This window comes from Dermacentor andersoni, chromosome 10 (genome assembly GCF_023375885.2).
Source record: "Dermacentor andersoni chromosome 10, qqDerAnde1_hic_scaffold, whole genome shotgun sequence".
NCBI classification, from domain to species: Eukaryota; Metazoa; Arthropoda; class Arachnida; order Ixodida; family Ixodidae; genus Dermacentor; species Dermacentor andersoni.
The window spans coordinates 53251825-53268598 of NC_092823.1; the positions used below are offsets into that span (position 1 = coordinate 53251825).

Sequence of the window (16774 nt, forward strand, 5' to 3'; positions counted from 1 at the left end):
AATTGTTCTAGCAGGAAAACGACAGCAAATGATTTAAAAGCGACTTTGGGTGGAGTTTGGGGGGGGGGGGGGGGTTCAGTATATATAGTATAAATGAGAAAACATTTCGCTTTAACCATTGTAAATTACTATGCTTTATCTCTCAAGTAGCTTGTAGCACTAGCGAAAGTACAAGGTGTGGGCTGCCAATATTTTTAAGCCCTCGAATTTAGATCTGGACGTCACTGACTGATGATAAGCGAGTTATAGAGCTTCATTTCTGCTTTGTGCATGATGCGTTAGAGTCATACCTGACAAATTAGGTGGTGTGCGCATGCAAATCGTAGACCGCGAATCGCTGTGACAATAACCCCCCGCCAACTGTAATAGCCATCCTAAACGTGAACACGTAGATACATTGCAGCGCCAATGTAGGCAAGACTACCCGCCTCCGGAGGCATTCGCGCTTTTTACTCGCTTCCCCCACCGTGAAAGCAAGATATAAATGGTAAATTCTGTCACTCCATAGCCTCATATCTCACCGAGGGCAACGCAATACGTATGTTTTGCTGTTATACTTGAGATCACCTGCTTTCTTTTTTTAAAATCCGCTACGAATACGGATGTCGCACCGAGCCGTAAAATTAGTTTCATTCTAACCTGGAGCAAGGATGCAGCTGCTGCCGCAGCATTAACAGCATTAGCAGGCGTTATTTGTTGACTATGTGGAAAACTATGAAGGCACAATTGTTCGCTACATCAACAAGATAGCACCGTACTCCTGTATGGTACGAAGTGACGCTGGTGACGAAATGCCAAATAGACGCCGAGGCGACGACCCTCGCGTGAGCGGACATTTCTAAGGGAGCTCAACTTTGCGACTAGCTAAGGAGGCTGCACGAACTGCTTAGAAAGCGTACTTCGTGAGGTGAAGTGCCAATGTCGTATTCGCGTAGACGCCAAAGGATCTGTTACCTCAACCCATCAAACAGGCAGCATATTTCGATAGGATGGCATACAAATGCTTAGGAGGCGATGCTACCCTGATGAGCATATCTTGAGAGTTATTCGGCCTTCCTATTTGCCTAGGAGCTTTGGAGCTTCCACGGTGCTGCAAGGAACTAGTGAGATAGAGTGCGTATTGTCGTTACAATGAAAACTTCCGTTAGAAGCTTCTGACATAGCTCATGTCGCAGTACCTTATATACAGGTTCCCTTGTCAACGTCACCTATAAATTAGCGTCTTAGTGTGCAAATCCGTCGGCTTACCTGTAATGTCGGTAGAAAACGTGCCGTTGACAAAGAATGTAAGTTCTTCACTAAAATGGAGGATGTGGTTGGAATCAGTAAAGGATTACTTTTCAACATTTACACTGAGCATTATTGGTTCCCTTTCCGCTAAACTATGGTTTTATTAACGAACGATGTCACATTCAGCGTAACAGAATCAACGAAATAATTTAGTTTTGCGAAAATCACTGCCCTTCTTTCTACAGCATACTTCTCAGTTGTTAATTATTTTCTTGAGTATTACGGTGACAAAAATTATCTCTTGGTATGTTCAGGAAGACATCATTCTTCAAAAGGGGTTCGACGATGTAAATTTTGATACACTGTTCATTACCAAGGGTCATACAAAAGGTAGAGGCAAAGTTATTTACAGGAAATAAAGCATAAATTGACATGAAAAAGACGTTTTCTTGGGTAATACAAGAAACTTTCATCTGTAATAAACTCGCGACAGCTAGAAAATTGCACACTTCGGAAGGAGTACAAGGCGACCTGATGTTAACAGAGAATATGGCAGCTTCATCAATGCCGTTTTCACTTTTCACTAATCTTTATTTATTTAAGAATTACCCCTTAATTAACGCTTTTCCACCAATAGAGAATTATAAATTTTCTTTCAAAATAAAGAAATATTTATCGAGATAAAAGGATGTATATGTGTCCGCGCTAACGCAAACACCTATAAATGGGCAAAAACACGGAAGAACAACAGCCAATGCGCGTCACCGGGCCTTTAATCGTCCGTAATATTTTGACGGCCGTGTCTGCAGAAATAGCGAAGTATTTCCTTGCGACTAAACCTTCTTCTTAAGGCTTCGTTATTACGCAAATATTGCCAATTTGGTATTTGATGCTTACCCAAGCTTGCCCAGCATTAGTAGTTCATTTGTAGTGTAGCTGGTGCATTTGCTTTGTGCGTAGATACTTCGAATCAACACGCGTACTACTACGTACTCACCCACCGTTGCACACGGACACAGCGCCTAGCTTGCAGAAGGATTTTTTAATAGAAAGTGCTTACAAAGGCGACACCAAGGTGACAGTACCATTATTGGTTATTTCGTTGGTATTTAACGGTAAAGAAGCGCATGCCAGTGCGAGAGTCCCATTCGAATAAACATTATTTCGGTACATCACATACATTTCGAAGCAGTGTCCTCATTTAAACAATAGTTCATTACACGAGGGGTCAGCATATCGAACACTGACCTCACGATCCTGCAGGTAAGTTCCAATATAACTTTGTGTCTTTTTGTGTACTGCATTATTATGCAACTTTTCTCGTTGTTGAGTTGAGTATTGATTCATAGATGTGAGGTACATTGTTATATAAATGTTAGCGCAGTATAAATAAATATCTGAACGACGTATTTGCTCATAAATGCTAACTTTACAGTATTTCGCTTTTTCAGGAGACTATAGGGCCAGTTGAGAGTTTATTATCATGGCACTAATTGAAATCGCCCCACGCCAGTAGATATCGCTTTAGTAATTTATTGCATGGCTGTGCATGCATAATACTCCGTGCACTGCGAATTCAACGCTATGTTTCCTTTCCACAGTTCCAACACCCTAAATACAGGTTAAACTATTGCATGCTTTCAAATGCATTGTATGCTGCACAATTTTTGAAACTGAAAGAAACAAAGCATTGCAATGCTTTGCGCATCTATAAACGAGCACATTCTGATTTATACGCTTATGTTTCAGACTCCTTTCTTCTTATCTCAATACCCTAATTGATGGTTATAAAATATTCATTTCGGCGGGCATTGCAAGTAAGTGCTCAAATGCCTAACCTGGGCGCGTGCTTGCAGCTACTCTGAAAAATCATCAAAATGGTTTTGAGAGCTCAGTAAACGTGGCGGGAAACATATGCGTGAAAGGAAAACGTACCTGGTTATGTGGTAAACAATATCACACGCTGCACTTTCACAAGCATTTACATAAACTATCGTCGTGTTTAACGTATCTTCAGCGTCAAATCCGCAGACGACGGTGCCTTCTTCATTTGTAAACTTATTCTTAGGTTTGCCGCAAGTGCTGTTGCCGAAAAGCTTGTCGTCCTAGAAAATAAGAAAAAATTCGGTGGAAACCAATCTCAGGATGAATATTAAAGTCAATGCAATAAGCGTTGCCGCTTATATAGCGACATACCGCATGGCCACCACCAAAACATGTCATGTCATCATCATCATCAGCCTGGTTATGCCCACTCCAGGGCAAAAGCCTCTCCCAACTTCTCCAACTACCCCGGTTATGTACTAATTGTGGCCATGTTGTCACTGCAAACTTCTGAATCTCATCAGCCCACCTAGCTTTCTGCCGCCCTCTACTACGCTTTCCTTCCCTTGGAATCCAGTCCGTAGCTCTTAAAGACCATCGGTTATCTTCCCTCCTCATTACGTGTCCTGCCCATGACCATTTCTTTTTCTTGATTTCAACTAAGATATCATTAACTCGCGTTTGTTCCCTCACCCAATCTGCTATTTTCTTATCCCTTAACGTTACACCTATCATTCTTCTTTCCATAGCTCGTTGCGTCGTCCTTAATTTAAGTAGAACCCTTTTCGTAACCCTCCAGGTTTCTGCCCCGTACGTGAGTACTGGTAAGACACAGCTTTTATAAACTTTTCTCTTGAGGGATAATGGCAACCTGCTGTTCAGGATCTGAGAATGCCAGCCAAACGCACCCCAGGCCATTCTTATTCTTCTGATTATTTCCGTCTCATGATCCGGATCCGCAGTCACTACCTGTCCTAAGTAGATGCATTCCCTTACCACTTCCAGTGCCTCACTACCAATTGTAAACTGCTGTTCCCTTCCGAGACTGTTAAACATTACTTTAGTTTTCTGCAGATTAATTTTTAGACCCACCCTTCGGCTTTGCCTCTCCAGGTCAGTGAGCATGCATTGCAGTTGGTCCCCTGAGTTACTAAGCAAGGCAATATCATCAGCGAATCGCAAGTTACTAAGGTATTCTCCATTAACTCTTATCCCCAATTCTTCCCAATCCAGGTCTCCGAATACCTCCTGTAAACACGCTGCGAATAGCATCGGAGAGATCGTATCTCCCTGCCTGACGCCTTTCTTTATTGGTATTTTGTTGCTTTCTTTATGAAGGACTACGGTGGCTGTGGAGCCGCTATAAATATCTTTCAGTATTTTTACATACGGCTCGTTTACACCCTGATTCCGCATGCCTCCATGAATGCTGAGGTTTCGACCGAATCAAACGCTTTCTCGTAATCAATCAAAGCTATATATAAAGGTTGGTTGTAGTCCGCACATTTTTCTATCACCTGATTGATAGTGTGAATATGGTTTATTGTTGATTTGTGTTCATATAGGTGGTTGTGGCCAAGTACTGCACCAGGGTGGCCAATCCTGCTCTGGTGAGGAAGTGCGTTACCGGTTCTGGCCACCGGGATCAGGCCACACTCCAGGCCTGTTTATGCAATGTTATCAACACTCGGATTTTTTTTTAATGCGGTGGAAAATTGCGCGGCACCGGGATTCGAACCACGGACCTCTAGCACGCGAGGCGGGTGTTCTACCTCTACGCCACCGCTGCACACACTGTCACGTCATGTCATGTATCATGTCATGTTATGTCATGTCATGACATGTCATGTATCATGACATGTCACATGTCAGGTATCAGGTGTTGATGCAGACTGGTTGCTTTGCCCTTCCGACTGAACACGCTGTGATATCCAACAGAGCGGCGCGGAAATGTGGGTGTGGCGCTAGTGTGCATATATATATAATGTAATGTAATAAACCAGAAGAAACGATAAATGCACGGAAATTAAAGTGGATAAAAAAACAACTTGCCGCAGGTGGGAAACGAACCCACAACCTTCGCATTTCGCTTCGAACATATATATATATATATATATATATATATATATATATATATATATATATATAGATATATATATATATATATATATATTCAGGCAAGGTTGTCTCAAACTATATGTCACGGCTTGATTTTTGTCAAGCACCATATAACGTTTAAACATTAAGCAACCATCGGACCCAGATGGTCCGATGGTTGCTTATGCACACAATTTTTTCATCGCAAGCCTGATGGTGTAGCCATTGGACTATGAACTACCTAAAGACACAATGTGGTGGGAACCAGCTTGTGATCGACAAGTAGACTGGAAGGAACATACATAGGTAGTTTCCAAAATGTGCCTCAAGACTCTAAAGCAGCCTAATATCGCAATAAAGACCCATACCAGCTGCAATGCTTGTACATTTGTGCAGTGTAAACAATTTTGTAGACTCTAAACCTTAGAAAGTATAAGTATGGCTATCGCTTCAGCTGAAAGTTATGAATAATTATAGCACTAATAATGCTGTCAAACAACGCAGTATAAAAAATTACACAAAACAATGTTTATGAAAGCAGATAAAGGCGAGGAACCAAAGAATGGCAACTTCGTGTTGTTGCAACTCAGAATCTAGAGTTTGAAGACCGGACCAGTGCATTTTGATTTTGAGAATCACAAAGGAAAACACAGAATAACGACAGAGAACGCATGTGGGAAACTGACAGTTACATATTGCCACCAATTACATTGAAGCACAGCACATTGACAAAACAGCGAGCTAGAGAAGATGGCACTGATCGTCAGGAACGTTCATGCGGTTCCTAACTTTTTCTTTCTCTGCTTTAGCTCGGGACGCCTAGGGGTATTTTTCTTCCATCCAAAGAAAAAGCACTCATTCCGATACACAATAAACCATGAAGCAGAAAAGTAGCAAAGGAGTTACGTACTCAGGAAGTTCCGGACAACATTAAACATTCTCATAAGTGCCACTGGAGAGGCCGTTTGATGTCAGGGAGCCATGGTAACACGCCAAATACGGTTTGAGCCGTACAATCTGGACAAACTCTTGAGTGGTGCTACCCACGCTGAGGCGACGCGGCACCATCCCGAATGACTTCGTAGTTCACTTCACTATTGTGGCGCAACACTTTATAGGCTCTAAAATAATCGGCTAAGCAGATTTTCAGGCAATCCTTAGCGACACATAGGAGTCGACATCCATATTTGGTCACCTGGATGGTTTTCTATTTGCCGATGGCGAAGATTGTTGCGCCGCGCATCTGTAACCTACTTCTTCGTGATGTTTACATCTGCTAGTTCATCATCGTCCTCCTCGTATTGAACTAATTGCTCAGCGTCAGAAATGAGTGAAGCGCCGATGTCCTGCGGGGTCCCAGTGTCTACCATGGTTTGGACCTCGCGTCCTCCGACAATTGGAAATGGCGTGAATTGCGTGGTTTCTAGAATAGCGCCATTGTATGCTAATACAATGTACCACAGTACTTGGACGCATCTTTTATGTTGAACGTCTACGTACATTGGCAGCGCGTAAGTGGTGGATTTTACTGCGAAGCAGTCTTTGTCTCATTGTAGGAGTTTGTTCTAGGTAGCTACGAGGGCCATTCGGAAAATCTTTGCTCCTATTTTCTTATTAGCCAAAATTAGCTACATACAGGTAATTACAAATACACGTACTAATCTATGTACGCTAATCTACTTTTCCACATAGTCCCCGCACCGGTTCAGACAATTTCCATATCGCCGCACGAAGTTTGAGCGGCCCCTGTTTTCAGTCAGCGACCCACGCGGCCTTCCCGAGCACTCATTTTCGTGCAAGTCTTCACGGGCTTTTGCGAATTCACAGCGCCACCACCACACACTTTTCAAAGCGAGGCACCTCCCCCAATTCGTGGGTTCCATTTCCCTATAGGCTTTGATGGGCGTTTGCCCCTTGCTCCATAGAAAACAAGTCATACTTCGTTGCTTGTATGCCGTGGACGTGTGAAGCACGAACGCCATCTTCAACAACAGCAGCACCGTGCCGCGAAGCTACCAGCAGATAAGGCCGCGCAGGACTAAGAAAGGGCTGACGCTTGGAACTGACATGTTGACTGCGCATTTTCAGTCGTAATTTGGCTAATAAACTGAGGTAAAGAATTTCTGACTCGACCTCGTATGGAGGTAAAATGTGTGCCTGACGGCGAAACCCGACTTCTGCAGTTGACCACAGCAGCCCGGTGCTCTAACCTCAGGTCCCGATAGCACGCATACTGCTCTCCTTCCAAAGCCAGCCACCTCTCTGAATTATTTTGCGATTGCGCCCGTTGCCACCTTCTCGTGTTTTTTTTTTTTCTGGTGACAGCCCACGCTTTGAAGTGGTATTTTAACATCTACTATTATCGACATCAGCCTACATCGCCTAGTACTTTCTTCATAGCAGCTACGTAGTGCCTGTACAATGTTTTACCGACCTAATGATGCGCGCAACATAATTCTGTAATAAACTTTCATCCAATATTGCAAATATATCTTGGTTTTAGGATAGAATACAGGACCTAAACTTAGGTGGATACAAATGCAACACTTCACCGCAGATTACGTCACAATTCCTGTTTCTCTTGAAACACCCCATTGAGTATTCATGCAGAACCCGACAACTTGGTTTGTATAATTTCGCGCCAAACTACCACAGTAGTAATAATGCCGTTCTGTCATCGTGTTGCTGCTGTCGTGACACGCCCTACCCAGACGCGCAGGCACAAGACTACTCCATTGACGCACACATTTCGGGGAACCGGAAACAATGCTGCATAATTGGTTACCTGGAAAATGGTGCGCATGCCATCGATACTCACAGTGCGTGGCAGATGCACGCTGTTGTTTAACCACTCCGTCAATCCGCTTTTTTCTTCTTCTTTTTTTTGCGGATGAGACAGTCGCCTTACGACGGTGCGTGCAGCTACTTGAAAAGATCCTCCAATTGTTTTGGGTTGTAGAGGCTGTTGCCGTGTCGGTGATAACTTCTAGCAGGGCATCATATTGAAGGACGATGTGTCACGGTTGATAAAAAAAACTCAGCAAGTGCATAAGCACCTCAACGTTGCACAGCAGTTCTCTCGGCACAGTGAGTTGAGCAGGCTGTGGCAACTATTATTCACTAATTTCTGGTAGGTGACAATGAAAAGGTCCTACATTTATCGCAACATGATCAAGGGGTGCGCTCGGTAATGCGTAGGCTTAAAGCATGTGTCTGGGCTTTAAGACGACGGTTTCGTGCGCTGACATTCATGGCAGCTTAGCATTTCGCACTTGACAGAAAGTCTCGGTCAGTAGCACACCTGCCCTGCTCTTGCAGGAGTATGCGCGAAGGCTAAGTTTCCAGATGTCGCTTCACAGTCAGGCAAAAAAGAAGGGTCGTCTCATACAAACAGCCCGTAGGCTTTATCACTGATGCTCGAGTTTTTCTTCCACACGCCTATAGGTAGGCGGAAAGTCGAGAGACGGTATTGTAGCGACTTTTCGCCATGCCCCACCGTGGGGGCAATTGCCCCTTGCTCCGAAAGTCCAGTTTACCTCGCCGTAACTTAAAGCACCGTAACCTAAAGTAGAAGATAAGAAGACGTGCTGTAGGTGGAAGCTTGCACCACACCTGCCGCGTTACATGTGCCCTGCTTTACTACTAACTACCACCACTGCATCTTCTCAGCCACTTTCATAGGTTCATGTGTATATGTCCATGACCTGTATATGTACATTACCTGGGAGTGTGAAACACCGCTGCTCACAGCCGTGGTGTCGGATACGTATAACATCATTTGACCCCAGGCGTTACGTACTACGTAAAGTAAGCAGCACGCCACAAAGCCCTCGTGTATGCGACCAATTAGCATAATTTTTTTTAATGTAGAAGCCCTGACTCTGCTGACACTGCCACATTTCCTGATGGCATAGCGGATGCAGGATGCATAGAACAGGAAATATCCGAGAAAACATAAAAGAGCGATGACGAAAAATACAAACACTGATCCTTCGTGTCAGAAAACATCATCATCATCAGCAGCAGCATCATCAGCCTGGTTATGCCCACTGCAGGGCAAAGGCCTCTCCCATACTTCTCCAACTACCCCGGTCATGTACTAATTGTGGCCATGTTGTCCCTGCAAACTTCTTAATCTCATCCGCCCACCTAACTTTCTGCCGCCCTCTGCTACGCTTTCCTTCCCTTGTAATCCATTCCGTAACTCTTAATGACCATCGGTTATCTTCCCTCCTCATTACGTGTCCTGCCCATGCCCATTTATTTTTCTTGATTTCAACTAAGCTATCATTAACTCGCGGTTGTTCCCTCACCCAATCTGCTCTTTTCTTATCCCTTAACGTTACATCTATCATTCTTCTTTCCATAGCTCGTTGCGTCGTCCTCAATTTAAGTAGAACTCTTTTCGTAATCCTCCAGGTTTCTGGCCCGTACGTGAGTACTGGTAAGACACAGCTGTTATAAACTTATCTCTTGAGGGATAATGGCAACCTGCTGTTCATGATCTGAGAATGCCTGCCAAGCGCCCAGCCCATTCTTATTCTTCTGATTATTTCAGTCTCATGATCCGGATCCGCAGTCACTACCTGTCCTAAGTAGATGTATTCCCTTACCGCTTCCAGTGATAAGAAAACGTGCCTCGGGAAATGTGCATTTAATACCCGTCGTAGACCTCTGCCGTTTTCTGGCCGCTTCACCTGCCCAGTTGTTGTGCTCGGAATTTCGGGGAAGGCCACCAGCGAGAACTAGTTAACTGTGGAAGGCACTCAGAGAGAAGCGACGCGCCAAACACTCATGCAACGCAAACAGCACTTATCGCTCTTTCACTCATTCTGACTGAAGCATAAAAACAAAGCAATAAATGATAGCATCAATCTTTGGCGGCGTATGTCTTTAGCGTGCGTTGGATAATCCGAAAACAGTTTACGAGGAAGATTACTTCTAAAACGTACTGCATAATACAAGGTCAGACCTGCGACGCTGCAGAGGGTGCTAAGAATCCCTGGCTCCGGACAGGCCGCCATTGGAATATGAACCTGGCAACGTTTAACGCAAGAACATTATCTAGTGAGGCGAGTCTAGCAGTGCTATTGGAAGAATTAGAGGGCAGTAAATGGGATATAATAGGGCTCAGTGAAGTTAGGAGGCCAAAAGAAGCATATACAGTCTTAAGGAGCGGGCACGTCCTGTGCTACCGGGGCTTAGCGGAGAGACGAGAACTAGGAGTCGGATTCCTGATTAATAAGAATATAGCTGGTAACATACAGTAATTCTATAGCATTAACGAGAGGGTGGCATGTCTTGTTGTGAAACTTAATAAGAGGTACAAAATGAAGGTTGTACAGGTCTACGCCCCTACATCCAGTCATGATGACCAGGAAGTCGAAAGCTTCTACGAAGACGTGGAATCGGCGATGGGTAGAGTGAAAACAAAATACACCATACTGATGGGCGATTTCAATGCCAAGGTAGGCAAGAAACATGCTGGAGACAAGTCAGTGGGGGAATATGGCATAGGCTCTAGGAATAGCAGAGGAGAGTTATTAGTAGAGTTTGCAGAACAGAATAATATGCGGATAATGAATACGTTCTTCCGCAAGCGGGATAGCCGAAAATGGACGTGGAGGAGCCCGAACGGCGAGACTAGAAATGAAATAGATTTCATACTCTGCGCTAACCCTGGCATCATACAAGATGTGGACGTGCTCGGTAAGGTGCGCTGCAGTGACCACAGGATGGTAAGAACTCGAATTAGCCTAGACCTGAGGAGGGAACGGAGGAAACTGGTACATAAGAAGCCGATCAATGAGTTAGCGCTAAGAGGGAAAATAGAGGAATTCCAGATCAAGCTACAGAACAGGTATTCGGCTTTAAGTCACGAAGAGGACCTTAGTGTTGAAGCAATGAACGACAATCTTGTGGGCATCATTAAGGAGTGTGCAATAGAAGTCGGTGGTAACTCCGTTAGACAGGATACCAGTAAGCTATCGCAGGAGACGAAAGATCTGATCAAGAAACGCCAATGTATGAAAGCCTCTAACCCTACAGCTAGAATAGAACTGGCAGAACTTTCGAAGTTAATCAACAAGCGTAAGACAGCTGACATAAGGAAGTATAACATGGATAGAATTGAACAAGCTCTCAGGAACGGAGGAAGCCTAAAAGCAGTGAAGAAGAAACTAGGAATTGGCAAGAATCAGATGTATGCGCTAAGAGACAAAGCCGGCAATATCATTACTAATATGGATGAGATAGTTCAAGTGGCTGAGGAGTTCTATAGAGATTTATACAGTACGAGTGGCACCCACGATGATAATGGAAGAGATAATAATCTAGAGGAATTTGATATCCCAGAAGTAACGCCGGAAGAAGTAAAGAAAGCCTTGGGAGCTATACAAAGGGGGAAGGCAGCTGGGGAGGATCAGGTAACAGCAGATTTGCTGAAGGATGGTGGGCAGATTGTTCTAGAAAAACTGGCCACCCTGTATACACAATGCCTCAAGACCTCGAGCGTACCGGAATCTTGGAAGAACGCTAACATAATCCTAATCCATAAGACAGGCGACGCCAAAGACTTGAAAAATTATAGACCGATCAGCTTACTGTCCGTTGCCTACAAAGTATTTACTAAGGTAATTGCAAATAGAATCCGGAACACCTTAGAGTTCCGTCAACCAAAGGACCAGGCAGGATTCCGTAAAGGCTACTCAACAATAGATCATATTCACACTATCAATCAGGTGATAGAGAAATGTGCGGAATATAACCAACCATTATATATAGCTTTCATTGATTACGAGAAAGCGTTTGATTCAGTCGAAACCTCAGCAGTCATGGAGGCATTGCGGAATCAGGGTGTAGACGAGCCGTATGTAAAAATACTGAAAGATATCTATAGCGGCTCCACAGCCACTGTACTCCTCCTTAAAGAAAGCAACAAAATCCCAATAAAGAAAGGCGTCAGGCAGGGAGATACGATCTCTCCAATGCTATTCACAGCGTGTTTACAGGAGGTATTCAGAGACCTGGATTGGGAAGAATTGGGGATAAGAGTAAATGGAGAATACCTTAGTAACTTGCGCTTCGCTGATGATATTGCCTTGCTTAATACAAGGATACGAGAGTAGTATTTACATGTGAAGGTTATGTGTCACAAACATTTACGCGATAGGAGCTTGACATGCACCTTTAGGGAATAACTAAGACTTAATGGTGACCTACTGTATTGTATAAGGATATCTGTAAGTGGAGCCTGCAGGTTCAACGTAACGTTCGAGCCTTTTTATTGGAGGTCACCGCTAGTATTGCAACAGTGAATGAAAATAGCTTACCGAAACCACCAGAACTTGGTTAAGTTGAAACTGTATTGTTGGGCAAACCATTTCAGAGAATCTCAGTGCAACCTGTGATGGAAACATAAAGAATATTAGTTTTTGTGCATCGAATAGTTTATATTTCGTGTATAGGAAGACATCGCGGTTGTTTTAGTATAACTTCGTTAGGCATACATGATGGAATATTTTCTTATGTTTATTACCCATATTTCAAGCAAACAGCAGGGTAATATGGGTTATAATCGAAACATCCTTGTAATAAATAGTTTTCAAGTATGCATGACTTCCGCCACTTTATTCTATTTTAGTGGCTATAGAACATGCACAAACTAAAAAAGACCCTCCTGGAATTATTACGCATTTTCATATTTTGCATGACTGATAGGAGCCTGTAACAATTTTCTGAAATAATAAAAGTAACCCCCAGCTTTAGTTATAAAATTCAAGTTTGTCTGCACTGTGGCAATGCGAACGCCTAGTCTTTTCGTCTTATCCCTTTAGTGAAACGGCAATTGCACACATCGACCAAATTGGCTCTGAGGGAAGCCATACTCACTATTTCATAAATTTTTAACTCATAGTAAAATTGATGAGCTTGACGCACATCCTGTAATCATCATCTTGCAAATTTCCTGGCATCTACGCGAGATGGTGTCACTTTCTCATTTAGTATAGATCCCCTGAATAAAACTAAAGATAGCGATATTTTTTATCTTGCCGCCCTATCCTGTGAACTATGGCACGTGAGGAAGCCTTCCTGTTGGTTGAGCACAATCACGCGATCGTGCGATCACCTGGCGATCACAATCCTGAGAGCTTCCTTGCGCTGCCCCCTACGCCTATTGTTTTCGTGGTTTCTGAATGCCTAACGATTTCTATGCCTACCCGACGTGGTTGCTCAGTGGCTATGGTGTTAGACTGCTGAGCACGAGGTTGCGGCAACGATTCCCGTCCACGGCGACCGCATATCGATGGGGGCGAAATGCGAAAACACCCGTGTACTTAGATTTAGGTGCACGTTAAAGAACACCAGGTGGTCGAAATTTCCGGAGTCCTCCACTACAGCCTGCCTCATAATCAGAAAGTGGTTTTGGCACGTAAATCCCCGTAATTTATATTTTTTCAGTTCTATGCCTACCCAAAGAATAAAAAAGTCCGTCCGTCCATCTGTGACGTGAGACGATAGCGTTCAGCATAGTGCCCGCAGCAGCAAACGATTTCACTTTCTGCTGCCTCTTGCTTCAAAGGCGAACTAAGCGGCGAGAACACAGTGCGCACCAAGCTAAGAGCACTCGGAGCACTGTGTCGCCATCGGACATTGCTTTCAAGGTAGGACCCGCGCGGCCACAGCATATGCAGCCACCTCCGGTGTACGCTTTATCACTATTGATAATGGTTCGCATCGAGAGGAGGCAGTGTCAGCGACCGCGTCTACATACGAGGTCTACCAGACGTGAGGCTGCTCAATTACATCACGTAATACAGCGCGCATTGACCTGTGCTCATCTTACAATACCCAACGGCATTTTAAAAACGCATCATTTGGGTAGCTCTCACAGGAGATACTGCGTGATTTTGAGATGCGTCGGCGTCAGGACATTTGCTGGTACTGCATGGTGGACGGAAATGAGCGCGTTGTCCTTCGCATAAGTACCACCGCCGCTAGCGTCGTTGCAGAAGCTTCTCATGCGTGGGGGTCGCGAAATGAAAAAATGGAAGAATGCAACATCGCCAGATTGCGGTTTCCTTACGTCAAATAGATTTAGTATTGTTCAATTTGTAGCATCTTGGGGCCTTAAGCTTGACTGGGGTGAGTGGAAGCGTGGAGGTGCTACTGTCGGTTGATTTGTGCACAAGATGTTCGAGTTGTTTTGTGTTATTGTTCTGGGGCTCTGAAATCACTTTTTGTGGAGTATATTAGGTGTTAGTAATTAGGCACAATATGGGTGACCTAAGAAACCTGTACAGTAGGAACAGACTGGCGCTTGTTTTTATTCATGAAAGCTTATTTTGCTTTATTTGCATTGCCAAAGCGCTGCAAATGCGAGGAGTCCATAACTTCTGTTGAATCGTTTCGTACTGACTCGCAAATACACTAAAAACGGCATTCTAAACCTTGATAAACACAACAATGATGGATCTGAGTGCTGAATTCGCGCTTCCTTTTATTTCGCACACGCACTTCTCATATACATGGCTTCGGTTTACATTTATTATGACGAAAAATATAAGACGCGCAACTATCCGAGCAAACCAGCGGGCTTAAAAGATCGCCACTAATATGCTCTATAACAAGGAGCAGCAATGGACATGCGCTCTTGGAGTATATATACGTATGTTCAAGTAAGCATGTATGTTGCCAATTTTGTGTGCATTATGATTTCGGGTGCGAGTCATACTCGGGCACGTTCACACCTGCATTAAAAAGTCCCTGTCTTCTCTAAATAAAGTTAGTTCTTTACTTCTCTGCATTCTTTAATGTCCGGTTGTTTCTAGATTTTCTCGCTATTTCCCGATCTAAAGGTATGCGCCAAGTCGCCGAGCAACAAATAGTGATAACCTTTATACTTGTTCTTACACTCGCAAACAGGTTGCCCTAAATTCATTAGAACCTATCTCGCGATGCCTGTCGACAGTAACGCGCCAGCATAGAAGCAATATAGCTACCCAACCTAGTTCTACGCTGGTCACGTGTTACGAATGAAGCGTATGCTCAGCAGGACTCCTCTGTCGTACTCTCCCGTGAAGACTCTGCTGTATCTAGCGGAGCCACCGCAAAGCTGCGCGTAGCTCTCGAAATTCATGCCGCATCCCCCTTACAAAAATTATTGAGAAGGCAATGAAATATTATTGGTCAATGCTGAGTTTTTATAGACAAATTATGGAAAGTTTGTTGGAGAATTGTTGGGTTGAGTGTTGAGGGCTCTTGAATATTGACCACTGAAATTTAATTGAAACACAATTGGGCTTCTCAATGTTGAATAGTTTTTAAGTTACCATTGAAAGTCTGTTGTGCTTAGACGGCTCGTTGTGTTCGTTTTGTTAAATGGTTGTTGGGTTACCATTGATGGTGCATTGAACTGGCGTTGTGGTAGTTCAGTTGACCTGTTGTTGAGTTATTATTGCCACAGCACTGAAAAGTACATTGTGGCCCAGTTGAGATGGCATTGATATTTCAGAAGTCGCCATTGAAAGATAATTGACATTTTTTTGGGCTTCTGGATTTTTATTCAAATATTGAAATTGCTTTGCTATTCACACTTGCATGCCCCGGTGCCTGCTCATAACTTTCCCAAACACAAACAAAAGCAAAGCAGAGACTGATCACTTGAAGTACCTTTATTTACACTAAAGATGTGTGCACATGAAACATTATTACGGTACATAAGGCACCACTACATGGAACCTGGAGACATAGGCTAGTACCTACAGCACTCTTAAGAGTGTATATACATCTGAAAAAAAACTATACATATGAATTCAATCAAAACAATTATTGTGGTCTTCACTTTTGAAATAAATTTATGACTAGAAGGCAAAGTGACTCAAAAGGCAGGGCTTAAGCATACCCTTGTAACAACCAACTTTGAACACATGAACACTTGAAGCTGCTTGCATGTGTGAATACACAAAAGACATCTGAATACGTTACATTAAAATCTTTTGCACACCAACACATCACAGGAAGAGTTATGGCTGACTGTGAGAAGGCAAAATAAAAAAGACGAAAGAAATGGCTTCACGTAAATATATACAAGATTTAGCACACGTCTTTCACCGCAATTAAAATATAATGAAGTACAAAAGTAGACTTGCCTGAGTGTTTTGTCTTCCAGATGTGTATATTTTCATGTTACCCATTATTTCATAAAATAACGTCACTCAACGTAGCTATTAACGAGACATCATTTAGAAAGTTGGGCATGGTGAACACGTGAATCATGCTTCTGACAAGCCAGCTTTGCTCTGTTCACAAATAAACTTGTAAAGCTTTTATGTACTGAATGCAGCTTATCTCCCTGGCACAAGTGAAGAACAAATAGTACGCCATTTATTATGTTAGTTTGGGGTACAGAAGGGTTTGTTGGTGGCATTTCCTCAATTTAGTGAGCTAATATTCAGTTAATTTTTCTGGACTTGCACGAAGCTAATGAGAGCACTTTTGGGGCCTCTTTTCACTATACCCAACAACTAAGTGGTACCTCAGTCAATAAGGAGATAAGGCAAGGCTAATAACTTGAACGATGAGAGAAAAAATAATTATTCAGCACAGAGAATAGGTAGTAACA

At 43.4% G+C, this 16774-nt stretch overlaps 1 long non-coding RNA gene across 1 annotated transcript; it reads right to left on the reverse strand.

Moving 5' to 3' along the window:
- Nucleotides 1-1246: 1246 nt before the first annotated feature.
- On the reverse strand, nucleotides 1247-12558 carry LOC140213599 (uncharacterized). Its single transcript, XR_011890497.1, has 3 exons — nucleotides 12483-12558; nucleotides 3166-3335; nucleotides 1247-1298 (listed from the first exon to the last, which is right to left on the reverse strand). It is a non-coding gene; the product is annotated as an uncharacterized lncRNA (long non-coding RNA).
- Between the last annotated feature and the right edge of the window lie 4216 nt (nucleotides 12559-16774).